This window comes from Lathamus discolor, chromosome 5 (assembly GCF_037157495.1).
Source record: "Lathamus discolor isolate bLatDis1 chromosome 5, bLatDis1.hap1, whole genome shotgun sequence".
In the NCBI taxonomy this organism is placed as follows: domain Eukaryota; kingdom Metazoa; phylum Chordata; class Aves; order Psittaciformes; family Psittacidae; genus Lathamus; species Lathamus discolor.
In genome coordinates, this window is record NC_088888.1 from 12,832,751 (window position 1) to 12,846,643 (window position 13,893).

The 13,893-nt window shown below is 41.7% G+C and overlaps 1 protein-coding gene across 6 annotated transcripts in view; it reads right to left on the bottom strand.

Moving 5' to 3' along the window:
- The window catches only part of DISP1 (dispatched RND transporter family member 1), a 91,525-nt gene that overhangs the window by 36,548 nt on the left and 41,084 nt on the right, over nt 1–13,893 (bottom strand). Inside the window, exon 1 of one of the 6 annotated variants that reach the window (XM_065679803.1) lies at nt 3,796–3,943. The exons of 4 other annotated variants lie outside the window; for them this stretch is intronic. The gene's annotated coding sequence lies outside the window, so the exon portion shown is untranslated. Of the gene's footprint in view, nt 1–3,795; nt 3,944–13,893 lie in introns of those variants that run through there. One more of the 6 variants, XM_065679806.1, reaches the window with a different exon arrangement.

The following is a 13,893-nucleotide window of genomic DNA, read 5'->3' on the forward strand; positions in this document are numbered from 1 at the left end:
AGCAAACTCTCAATTGAATGAGATTTTTCAGGCTTATACCAATTTCTACCTGAAGGCTTTGAAGCAGTGGACAGGTATTCTGAATAATGAGGCTGTAAATAATACAGGGTTTAATATAGGCAGCCCTACTTAGCAGAAGTTTAAAAACAATTAGAAAAAGTACTCACCTACATGTTTAATACATCACACTTAAGTAGCCACCTCTCTAGCTGGACACAAGGCATTTCAAACATTAACATCTATTCAGAAATGATGCCAGCTGGACTGCTAAGGGAACTAAAATCATCTTTAGTTACTGCATGCTTGTAAAGGGTAACTGCTAAGAATGCACTTTAGCTACACGGTTCAAAACAGCAGCTTGGAGGAGTGTCATATCTGGAAAGTACCGTGGTCTGCAGAGGCAATGGTTTCATGGAGTAACCCCCCTATTGTTTGTGGGGCCAACAATGAACACAGCTTACCCAGCAGACATCTGCCATCCACTTCAGCAAATAAAGTAATGCTGTACCACACTGAAACTATGTAGGATTTAGTGATCCCCAACTAGCCTGTTCTTCTTAGACTTGGATTAAGTTCACCCGGTCCTCTCGCTGCAACTGGAAGATTAAACCCCCCCATACTTAAAACCCCATTGGTTCAACAAATTCCATCTGGACTCATAAGGTCTGCAATTGCAACTCCTTGAAGCACAAATTCAAGAGGGAATGATGTAATGAAAATTTAGTATAAACTAGTGTATTAGTACAGATAATCTATAGATCTTTGAAGATGACAGAGAACAGCTAACTGTTGAGGGGTCTTTCTACCATATAAGAAAACAAACAAACAAAAATCTATACCTTGCACTAAACCAAACCTAAGCTGGTTATAAGACTTTACCTTTACCATTTAATAGAGGACAAAACACACATTTCACTTAAAATGCTATCCTAAAGCATCATGCCACTTGGCCAGCTGAACCAGCTTTCCAGACCTGTCATGGTTCTGAGATGAACATGATGTCTGAAGCAACAAAAGTCTTTTCATGTCAAAAGTTCATCTAAACCAGCTGGATTCTAAAAGTAGTGCATGCTTGAAATAAGCAACACTTAACAATCCCAGTGCTACCTATGAAGTCTCCTTCCAGATGAAATATTATAATGGCCTTGTAGTCCCTTAAGACGCTGAAGCTTTTCATTGTGGCGAATGGTCTCAGTGTGTAAACTCAGTTAAATCCTCTCCGGGCTGTTTGCTGTGCCAACCAGTGCACAGCCACTCTTAAGGAGGGTTTTCTCCTCCTTCACATCACCGAAATTCTTTGCATCTTTGCTATTTCTCAGTGCTCACAGGAGTAGCAGGTGGTGCCTGGTGGTTGATACTGGGTTTTATGGGAGACGTCTAGTTATCTATCACTGCAATGGTCTTTAGCAAGTCAAACAGCTTTTTCATGTTTTATGGTTGTTGAGCTCTATTTTGGCTCTCAGGCATTTTTCAAATTCCCTAGCTCTTACCCCTATGTGTTCATATGTGGTACTTGGTTTCTCTCAATAGCCTGGTTCTTGCTTTCCCATCTCAGCTCTTAACCACGGGGTCTTCCCTGAAAAGCTTTCACTATACAAAATAGAGTCGCCTACCAGAACAAGCCTTCCCTGCCCTTTCCATTTCTTTTTCAGGTATTATAGTGTGTTTTAAATATGTGTATTTCACCTCCAAGAAGATTCTAGAATTCTTACTTCATCAGCAAACAAGTTTACCTGATATACTTATTAATGCAGCCATTTTGCTTTGAGGACTGCTGAAATGTAGCTTCTGTTTTTGAGAAATGCCATTAAGATCAGTTTATTTTCTGCACAGTCCATAAATATTCATTTGCCCACTATTAACAAGCAGATTTTCAGCAATCTGTGTACTTGCACCACACACTAGTAGTCAGAAGACAATTAAGAAGCAGAAGAGGTTTGCAGAAGAGGAATTTCTCCCCTTCCTTCATTTGGCACCAAGAGTTTCAAGAGCTGTTGCAGCCCCTCCATCCTTCTGAGCAGCCTCAGAACTGGAGCAGCTGCCCCATCCTGCACCCCAGACAACATGAGTTCATTTCCTGCGTCGCAGGCTTGCTGGGGAATTGCAGTTCCTGTGACAGGGAGTTTCCACATGTCACCATGCCAGGACCACAGCTCATGCTGCAGATGGGCACCAGTGAACCAGGGCTGCCAAAACCTGGCAACATGAACTGACCCACCAGCAGCAGCTGTGAGGTGAGGGAGCCGGGAGAGACTGAGAAGGGTGGGGAAAAACAGAACATCAGAAATAGATTTTGCTTTGCTTTTAAGCTAAAGTTACTTCTGGCGCAAACAGTGAAACAACAGCAGGACCATTTGCAGGGCTTTGACTAAAGAAATCAATAGCAGTGCTTTAACTACAAAGTCTTTTCAAAGTCAGAATTGCCAATGAGTAATTAAACTATAGATAGAAGCAACAAGAAGCCCTGAAAATTCTCTTCCGGAAGTTCTGTACCAGCCTAAAATTCTATGAAAAGGCATCTATATATGTGGGGGAAATGGAAAGGAAAAAAAAGAACAAAAAGAGCTTCAAATACTCTGAATTTTGGAATGAGATACAGCTACAAGCAGAAGTGACTGGAACAAAACATACTACAAGAAATAACATGCATGTCTCTTTGGAGCAGGTATATCTCGGCACAGTTTAAGAGCATGGAAAGCTGTTAAAAAGCACCCCAAATATTTCTTACAACTGCGACTGTCATCACACTAAATCTTATTTACACAACTTGCTGCCTTTCCATTACCGTATGAAAGGCATTTACGTTTCTGTAATTGCAAATATTTGGGTCCAAAATAGCTCTAATCCTGCTCACAAAGAGGGGGGAAAACCAAAAATATGTCTCTTACTGTATGTAAAAGGAGTTACTGGTATTGAAAGTTCCACAGTCTCTGACTTCATCACGCTGTTGGATTAACATCTAAAGTATTATAGTTGTAGAGGGACACACAAGCACTTCTTGAGGACACAGCTCCAGCTATGCCCACTATTATCCTGGCCATATCAGCCTTATCAAAGAGGTTAAGAAACCTCTGGGACCATCTGTTTAGAATCATATTTCTGTTTTCTGTCCAAATTCAAACGCTACATTTGAACCTCTTTAAAGAATCTATTGCCGATAATTGCACTTTTTTCTTTGTATTTTAATAGAAGCCCTAACAATTTTACAACTACTGCATATTAAACAAGCAAAGCTCTTGGTGGGAACGCGGGCGCACATCCGGCAGCTCACACCTAGCTGGTAAGCAGAGCGTTCTTCACCTTGAGCTACAGAAGACACAGCAGAGCAGCTTACACGAGCAGCCCAACAATCATTTTCTTCGAAAGCTAAACATGCCACAACTGATTTCTTTCCCTCCCGCTTCATGTCCCATGTAGGTTTTACGTCTCCCGTCTGCTGAGCCAAAAGATAAACTTCATACACCACTTGAATAATAGCACATCTGTTGAAATAGCTGGCTCGCCACCCCGGGGGTGTTTTTCTTTCTCACCAGGCTCTTCAGCGCTAGGAGGGTCCTGCTCTAAGCTCTCCGGCATTTCTACCCAGCTGCAGTCTTTTACAAGCCCAGGACCCTCCTTGCATTACAAAGTAACACTTCAGTGTAAATAAATCGAAGGTACACAACAGTCTTAAACCTCCGCGCTAACGCTCGCTGGAAGCCCGAGCTGCTGCAGCTGTAACCTAAAGCACACCACGGGAGCGCACGGCCAGACTTGAAATGATCCACCACAACGAACCTAGTTCTCAACGCTTACCAGAGGTGATCGGCTCGAGGGAGAAAGCAGCCCCCTCCTCACCCAGGTACCCCCACTCACTGACGTGGGGAGCTGCCCGCTCTTCCCGCAGCCACCGGCAGCTGCGCTCGCTTTGCCGCTCGCCCAACTCCGGCGCCGAGCGGGGAGCGCTGAGCCGAGCCGAGCCGAGCCGAGCCGAGCCCGCCCCTCCCCGCGGCAGGTCAGGGAGCTGGCAGCGCCCCGCCGGCTCCTCCCCACTGATGCGGGAGCCCCGGGGCGCTCCCCGCCCTCGGTTCCAGCCCTCTTTGATCCGCTGGGGTTGAGGCTGATGTGGAGCTGAGCGCCGCGCTCCCCCCGCGCCCCCTGCCACTCACCACGGCCCTGCTTCCCCGCTCATCCTTAAGCGGAAAGCGCAAGCAAGCGGCAGCACCTCGCCACCAGCGTTTGTGAAATACAAAGAGCTGAGGCAGGCGGGACACTGAAAACAGCACGAAGTGTCATTTGGAGCGGTTTTTTTAAACTCACCTCGGGCCTCATTAGTTCCTGGCAACGTCTCGTCCCCCAGCCCCAAGCTCTTACTTCATCCTTTGGTTGTCAGGCATTTCTTACAGAATACCTCTGACACTCCAACAGCAACAAAGAAAATTAATTGAAAAAACTGGGCTCCCCCCCCCCCCCAGGTTTTCAGATATTTGTACCTTACATGCCTTTTCTTGAGCTTCCTTCACACTCAAGCACTCGAGAACGCAGTAGTCCAAAAGTAAACATATCCACACACTCCTTAGATGCATCTTCTTAAAGGCTTTATACACACAAACTGAATTACTAGAGACAGTTCATGCAAAAAGCTGAAAACGGCCTGGTCACCTACAAGCCAAAATGAAACAAGAGATTGCCAAAGTCTGGGGATATGTGAACCCTCAATTGTAGGACCCCAGAAATAAAGCGACAGGTTGAGTTTTGGAAGAGCTCAGTGTTAAGGTGGGGAGCGCTGTCCTCACTCTGCTCATAAAGCTGTATTATGAGGAACTTACAAAACTATTAGCAGGGGAAATGCCACAAGCTGCTCTCAGCCTGCTCTGCCAGGGTATGCTCAAAGGACCTGCTAAAGGAACATGCTCACAAGCCTCGTGGTTTTGGGAGCCGACTCCTGGTTTTTCCTCAGCTCTGGGTACCTTAGATGCAAACCTCAGAACTGGCATCTTCCTGGGGCACATCTTATAAACCAGATCTGAAACAGATCACAACCTACTTGGGACTGGCCTTTCAGAAGAGCTCTCTTTCCCCTCTGCTGAAACACAAGAGCTCTGATTTCAGGGTCAGCGTGAACTTGTAGCAAAAGGAATCTCTCATCTACATGCATCCTTACTCCTTGTAAAGCAAAAAAAGTCTTACCAAAGGGAACTCTGTTTCTCTTGGTGTGACCTTAGAATTATTCATCCTTACTCTGGTCTAAGTTTTTATGCACAGCAGCTCTTCCCGCTTACCGGATCTGGTCTCTAACAGGTGGTGAAGGACTGTGCTGCTTCTCCACGTCTAAGGGGAAACATTACTTTATTAAACCACTGTTCCCTGCCTTTCCCACTTAGCTTCAACTGGAAAATGTCACTTTTCCAGGCATAAGCTGCCCTGTCTCCACCTCCCACATACCATCGGCATCCTCCCTAGAACAACATTTTTCTAACACTGATAGGCTCTCTAACAGAAACCTTGATTTCCATCCCACAGTTCTTACACAAGAAACTCAGATACATTCATTGAACAAACAGCAGTACTACAAAGCAGATAACGTTCAACTGTAACTCAAAATTGAAGCAGGACTACAATATGATACTCACTTTCTGAACAGCTGAAACACAGAATAAGCCCAGAAATGTCACAACTATAATCTCAAAGTTACTTTTCCAAAGACACAAACTCTATATATATCTGAAAAGCCTATCTACTAAGAAAAGTATTTATTAAATGTGTAAGTGTGCCTGTATACCAGGTACTGCATCACTTCTATTTACTAACCACCTCAAAGAGGTAACAAGAGGCATATATCTCACTGCTTTGATCCCTAGGAGGAAAAGGGCTATCAAAAGCTAAAGGATTAGAGTCTATTAAAGCTCTCAGATTATATGCACTGCACAAAATAGTATTTCTCCATTTTAGCACATCGACTTACTGGACGATAGTAAAATGAATGTATAATGTAAATTCATAGGTTATGCTTAATAAAATGATTCCTGAGCAAATTATATAATGCATCACGTATTTGAGTTACAGATTTGTGTGAATTATTGCCTTTCAGTATCTGAGGGACAATCTCGGCACTGTGAGTGCTGAGAAACCTCTTCCCCATGCTACCCTCTGTCCCTGCAGAACCTTAATTGTCCAGTGTCCCCCTGGCACACTCCTGGTTTGGACACCTCCATCACACACCCTTTCACATCCCCTTCATTCAACTCTGAATGTTGCTACTCATCCCACTGCTCATCTCCAGCAATATTAGTCAAATACTGACTTCTTTATGTGTAACTGATAAGGAAATAGGACTGAGCACATGGTACAGGAACAAGGGGAAGGTGGAAACAAATGGAAGAATTTAGGCTGATTCAAGGCAGATCAGATGTCACATTTAATCTGTAGAAGCCTCAAAAAGATAAATGAGTTAACACTCTGCTCTATCCACCACCTGGAAATGCACATGTGCAGAGAATCTGCAGGACAGCTGCTTTACTAATTCAGCCTTGGCTTAAGTCAATACAATCCCTGATCCACCAGAAAGTTCCACCTACCTATGGATCTAGCAATGCATTTTCCAAGTGACAGTATTTCTATCATAAAGGAAACAAACTCTCCAAGCTTCACTAGGCATTAAGGAGGAAATGAGCAGAATAAAATTTGACCACTGTGAAGATTAATTATTATTTTTAGATTTCAGTGATTACTTAAAAGTTTGTGATATGAACTTCAAGGTCTTGAAGAGAGACGTGCTACTCTGGGCAAAAGTACTCTGCATGCTCTGATCAAAGAGGAAGCCTTTGAACTTGGAGAAATGGGCAAAGCATCTTTTCTCAGCTTCTGACAATAAGCAGCTTTTTAACTGAGACTTTAAAATAATATTTGTCATAGTATACTTAATGAAACCAAGTAGTAGTAAAAATACTAATATAGTTCACAGAATTCTATATACAGTCCTTGGGGGGGGGAACTCAAAATGCCTGTTACAGAATCACAGAATACGATAACTAAATCAGAGATTCAAGTAAATCAGTACGTATAATATTGTCATGGTTTAAGAAGATGAGACTAAAAAACTGAAGCTTATATTCATACTTACAAAGCACAGCTGACATACTCTGTTGTAGTGTATGAAATCTGACCATTCTCTTTCTTTAAGCGAGGTATCAAGAGTTGCAGTTCTTTGCCTTTCCTAAACTGGAGTTACCCCAGGCAATGCTATCAAGAGCCAACTACTTGCGCAAACTTTGGCTGCCCACCTCCAAGAGCTGCTCCCAAGCTACCCCCCTTCCAATGATATCAGCATAACATTCTCTGAGCCTTTTCTTGGCTCGGACTCTCAGAGCTTAACATGATGTTAATCACAGATTCTTCTTGTCACAGCAGTGTCTTTTAAGGAGAAAGAGAGATTTAGAAGAAGCTGAAGGACTTTGACAGTGTTGGACACTAATAGGAGAGCTGGTGACAGGTTTGGGTGCTCCAGGGAGAGATTGATACTGAAGTACTATTCAAGTGCTCAGGGAAAAAGTACAGAGGCTTTTGAAACCCTTGAAGGCCAGACAGGGTACCAGAGGTGCTGCAGAAGTTCTGCTGAATTGTAATGAAATAGGGAGAATGAGGGACTATGGACTAGAAGTAAAGAGCTAATGAGAGGTTAAAATGGCAGAATGAGTTCTGTACATGGCACGTTTTATAGCTACATTGAATTTTTATTACAATTCCTATCCACCTACAGAATTTCCTGACTGGTGGCTTTTCCTTGGACACAATATTCTCTACTACATCTTAGCTGCTAGAGTGCCATACTCACAGTAGGAAATTTACCAAATGACATGTAAAACAAATAATGCAGTAGGAGAAACATGGTAAGGGCCAACCATTTATTTACTGCTTTTTGTACTACAGTGTACTTTTGTGCTGCACTTCAGGAAATACTGAGATAGTGGCAGCTACTTTAATTATTCAGAGGCACACAGGGCCCATAGTGGGATCCTCTAGATTCTAGCAGTGCATGGGACATGCCAGGAGCACAGTATTGAGGAAGTTAATTGGATTGAGTCAGTTTGATCCATCAGAGATTGCTAAGTCTAGACCACCACTGATTGTGTCACACCTGATAATTCTTCAAGAGATAGCCAAGTGCCTTTATGGTGCTCTTGGGCCCAGAAATACTAGTTTCCCACTCATCCAGACTTTATCACAAAATCTTTCATAACAGATATCCTCAAGAAAGGGTGAGTTAAGTGCGTAGAGAGGCTGAAAAAAGCTTTAAGCCTTACAAAGCAGGCTCCTCCAGCTCTAGTGAGAGGGGAAATGTTGAGACACTATTGCTGATCATGCTCTGTTTGGAGTTTTTTTAGATAAACAGAAGACTCCTGGCGTGCAATTGGGAAATTTTAACTCTCCACACTACATTCAATAAAACAGATACCAACGTATTCTTTAAGTATTCTGGAAACTGGATGTTTAAGGTCACATCATCTTAAATATCACAAAGTCAAAGCACAGAAATCAATTTTGGAGGGCAAAGAGGGTCTTTTATTGTCCATGAAGTGCCTAGAACAATGGCCTCTCAGTCCCAAGTGTAATTAAAGAGCCAGTTCACTATGATATTGCAAACAACTACATCAGGATTCTAAACTCTTTCCTTTATCGATTGTTTAAAAAGCTCTAAGTACGATAGTGACATTTTCCAGTCTTCTCCCCCAACTGAAGAAACACACTGCAGCAGTATTTGTCTAACTTTTTTCATTGAGGTTTAAACCAGGTCATGTGAAGGCCGAGTTGTATGAAATATAAGACCATCTTGGTTTACCTACTTACGCAACAGAAATACTAACATCAATTTAATGATTTCTTTTCAGTGAAGAGCTAATCGAGACAACTTTTATTGTGCACGTTTCCAAAGCACACAAACTCTAAATTGAAATACGTATCTTGAGGCTCCACAGTAACTCAAGTCCCACATAAGACTCAAAAGGCTATTAAGTTTAAAAATCCCCCACATTGGAAGCAATTATTTCCATTGCTAAAATAAAAAGTTATGTATTCATCATGAAAACCAGAAAAACCCCAGATGTGATATTCTGCAAAATACTTTAATATGGAAAGTTAAGATGGTTTTATTAGTATGTAAACCAGTTTTCAGATAGTAATATGAAGAAAACTTGTTAAAAGTACAAATGTGGAAGCAGAATTGAAGATCTCTACTTTTGATTTAGCCACAGCTCGCAAGGTTCTGAAGGAAGGTTTAATAGCTTGTCTTCAGTTGTAGCAGTTTTATTCTTCTCCAAACTCAGCGCTCCAATAAGTTACATTAAAATGCAGCTGCATAAACATGTTTACACACAGTTACATTTTCTCATTCACATTCCTTTCTCACAGGTGTACCTTTTCCACTACAAATTAACTACACTGAAGTATATCTTATGTAAGCGCACACATGTATAATGTCACTTGTAAAATAGTCCAGACTGACCAGAGGGAAAAACTAACAGAATGCTTTATCTGAGCGTAAAATAAACAAGTGACATAAAAACCAGTAATTCCATCACTTGCACAACGCCAGCACTTAAATTACAACCACCATCCCGATGTTACAGTGAATGCAACTATTACAGTCTATTTTTCTTCCAAATAAAGGAGAAATGTACTTTAACATTGATATAGGAACAACTATGTTAACTTGTCTGTAATCAAAGAAACAGCAAAGAACTCCATTTCTCCCATCATCTGGAGGAGTTCATATAGCAACAGTCCAGAAAACACAACTACCACTGTTTATTTCAACCAGAGAAGCAAAGAAAAAGTCAGTTTTTCAGATTCATATTCACAGCTCAGGCACAAAGTCTTGAAATGTAAGAGATTCTCTGAAAACACTAAGGTATCAATGACTTTTAAGGTAGGGACCATTGTTTTGCACCTCATTTCAGAGAAATTAATAATGTAACATCAATGTTTATTGCAACTGTGTAAATATTGCCATATAGTATGTTTGCAATATAAACAGTTATGTGCAAAATAAACATTTATGTTGCACGCATCAAGAAACCATTCATTTTGTTGTTCATTTCATTCATGTTCACAGTGAAGAAAGCAGAAGGCTTTTGCTAGTCTTTTAAGAGCAAATTAAGCAACAACTGTAGCTCTACCTATTGCAAGTTCAGCCTTCAACCTAGTGCAATTCCTTTGGCTTAGTAAAAGTAACAGGGGAAAGCCCCCTAGCAGCTGCTTAATTATTCATTTTCCTAAAGGATTTTCAAAATCAACTGCTTTAAATCTTCAGATAACGCATGAAAGAGCTTCCCCCCTTTTGTGCACAACCCACACCACACCTTCACCTTTCCTCATTAGGAAAGTGAAATAAGCACCAAAGCTAATCTTTTTTTCTTCAGAAAAAGAAAGATCTAAGTATTTGGAGTAAACAAGCAATGCTAGAGCCCACAGAGGAGCTTTTATTTGGTGTGAGCTTTCCTGACACACTAAGGAAGGCCTGACAGACAAGGCAAGAGAAAATGCTATTTGAGCCCAAACTCAATGTTTGCTCACTAGGCAGGCTGCCTGCCTGCCAGAGGGTTACCCAAACACAGCTCCTGCAATGGGAAGTCAATCTTTTCTATCTGTCTCTTAGCAAACAGATGCGAGCCTGGGAATTTCTCATACATTCAGATAAACCAAGAACCAGGCCTTTCAGAGCACCAACCTCCACAGCCTTAGAAGATGGCAGATTTCTCTGGACCCTCTGATTTCACACTCTTTAGACTAAACTACAGTTATTGCCTCTCATAAGCAAGTCACATCATTTCCAAAGTTCTTCGCTAAAGTAAGCTTGGTAAGTGTCTGGTTTATGTGCTAGTCTAAGTCAAAAACCTTGAGACAAGTCTAAACTATGGAACACCTATGTAGCATTCCCCATCATGTTTGGTTTTGGGGTTTAACACTATCACTACCCTTTCTGTATTATGCCTAAAGATACTGAAGTGTATTTTCTCAAAAACCTGATTTGGCATTTTCTGCCACACGGTTCTGAGCTATATTCTTGTTAGTACCAAACTGCAGCTCTATACCTTCCTGATCAGTTCTCAAACTAAAACAACCTTTGGAAAAGCACAGCAGATATAGAAACTGCATTACAGTTGCATTGCAAACCCAGATATATTATTTCTCTGCATAAGGTCCATTTAACAAACCAAAGTTTTATATTGAAGATGTCCAGTATTGACCAAATGTCTAAGACTATGTACTTGAAGGCTTTTCAAATGTGAGATTTACATTTCGCAAGTACAGTTGGATAGCTACTTAGAGATCAAATTCAAGACCAGACCTCAGTCAGATTGCTTCCGTTACAGTCTGTGATGTATGTAGCAAATTCAGTCTGACAATAATGTTTTTTCTTATCACTACAGGCTACCTATTTTGTATGTCTAGAAACAGCATGTAAAGGGAGATTCGTTGGAACATGATTTCGTTCTCTACTGGTCACCTGAACTGTAGTATCAGGTAACTCTCTTCACATAAAATTAAGGAACCTGAAGAGGCTCATGTGCTGTAATGTATTTAATAGTACAGTTTCTTTCCATACCCAGGATTTGTGGATCACGAAGCATTCCAGGACTCTGAAGCAGCAAGACTGATACCAGTCTGCACAGGAAACCAGGCTATGGGAACTAAGAGAACACTAGTCACTTTAGGTCATTACAAAATAAAAGCATGAAGATATTTTTTCATATCCTGGCAAAGTCAGTGCCTGGGTAGATGCCAGCAGCACCCCAGCCGCAGAGTTAGCACCAGTAAAGCACCACTGTATTAGGGACAGGCACAGAGCAGCTGCAGGAGGTGTCTGGCAGCCCTACGGCTGCAGCAGCTGCACAGCCATTCCATGGGTAGGATAAAGGTTTGGTCCCTTTGCAGTTCCCTCCCTTCCAGCTCACTTAATTGGGCCATGTACCTGTTCCAGGGCACGGGCGCTGCTAATTTTAATAAAGCTAAGAAATCGCTTTACTACCAGGCCATTGAACCTTTATAGCAGTGTTCAGATATTAAAAGCTGAATATTCTTTTTACTATTCTAAATCTTATTTAACAGAACAGCCTTGTTTAGTCTACAGTATTTAACAGTCACCAGCCAAATACTATTTTAATGAGCAATGCACACATAAGATACTGACCTTCCCAGCAAGAACTCACAGCCCAATCAGCTATTGAAAGTAAAAGCAGCCGCAGATTGTTCTGTTTGTCAGAAGATATTCATCCTTGCATATGCCCTTTCCAAAACTACTTTGATGTAAATCTACCAGAAAAAAAAAATCTTCCCCAAAGAGTCTGCTTAGAGACAAAGATAAGGGAAAAATAAGCTAACCTTGAGGAAAGCATCCCAATCAATTCTGGATGATTTGTTCTTCATGCTTGCATGATGTATCTGCTACACTCTTTTCCTCACAGGGAACAAAAAAGTATCCCATGGATCTACTGACAGTACTCAAAGCCAAATGCATACAAGGTTATTGCTAGGCACGAGAAAAGACTCTAATATCCACCACTGTTCTTCCTGCCTTTCCCGTACAACTGAGTGAGAGATGTGGGGCAGGAGCAGCAATAGCAGTATTTGTGAATGGTGAGTGGAAACTGGTGACCCTCAGCTCCTTGGTTACTGGCATATTACAAGCCAGGGGTGAGAGCAAGCTGCGCATTTCAAGGGGAAGGGGGCAGGGAAGAAGGAAGAGAAAGGAACCTGGAATGCTTGGCCGAGGTCAGAGGACAAGGAATTTCAAAGCTAGGCGCTAATTTTAAGAGGCAAGTGTGTTGTCACCCGAGCATGTGCTAAAACGCTCACCCACACACTTCCTCCTCATACATTAGTTTTAATCCCAATAAAATTTCCCAACTTCAGCTCACCACATACCTGCACAAGCTTGTTTGCTGGCTGAAGGATGGCCACCATAACAGGCAAGAATAACCAGCAGGCATGTGGAGATGTGCTTGTTTTAGAGGCACTGATGACTTCACTGTTTAGGAGAGTGTATGTGCATAATGTGTATAATATAACATACTGTAAAAGCAATACGCTTTAGAGTTGATATTAGCACAAAGTAGAAAGTTATTAAAAATGTGCTTTAAAAAAAACATACTACACAGAATGTAACTAAAATGTAAACTGCAAATCAAAGGGATAAGCATGATGCATAATTTCTTGGTGCAAGTTTTCTATAAAAGAAGTTATTGCTGAGCTAGTTTAGAATTCTCACGAAATACCCAAAGCAGAAACAAAGGGCTGTGTTTGAAATGCTTACAAACTGAAATGCCAGTCCCCTACATACAGGAACTTCTTTCATTAGGACAAGATGGAGAAGAACTCAGTGATTAGCATTCTAATTCAATACTAAAACATAGCGGGGTACAATTGGTAAAGCCATTGAAGGCACTTTCCCAGGTTTCTTGCTTTGTTGGTGAATGAGTGCACTTCTTTCAGAGCTAAGCAAGTCAACACTTCCACAGTGCCATTATCTTTTATGACTTTCTTCACAAGTACTGCATTACTAACCTACTTGCATGGCTACTGGAAATACTGAGCAGAGCCATCAATACTGTTCAGTCAGAGCATGACTGGAACGGTGATGCTTCTTGTGCACAGAGCACATCTAAAACATACCAGCCACCACGGGCTAGCTTGCAAGGTGCGGTTAAACACATGAGCAACAGCAAACAAAGCTGTACTCCATTCAAATGGCATGGGAGAAATGTGGCTGCCTTCTGATGGAGGGAAAGCAAGGAAAACTGTGCTGCGTATTACTGCATTCTGCACAGTACTTAGCAAAGCCTCCTGAATTCAAATATAAAAGAACAGCCAGGTCCTGTTAAATTTACTACTCACCCCCCTTTTACATTTAAAGAT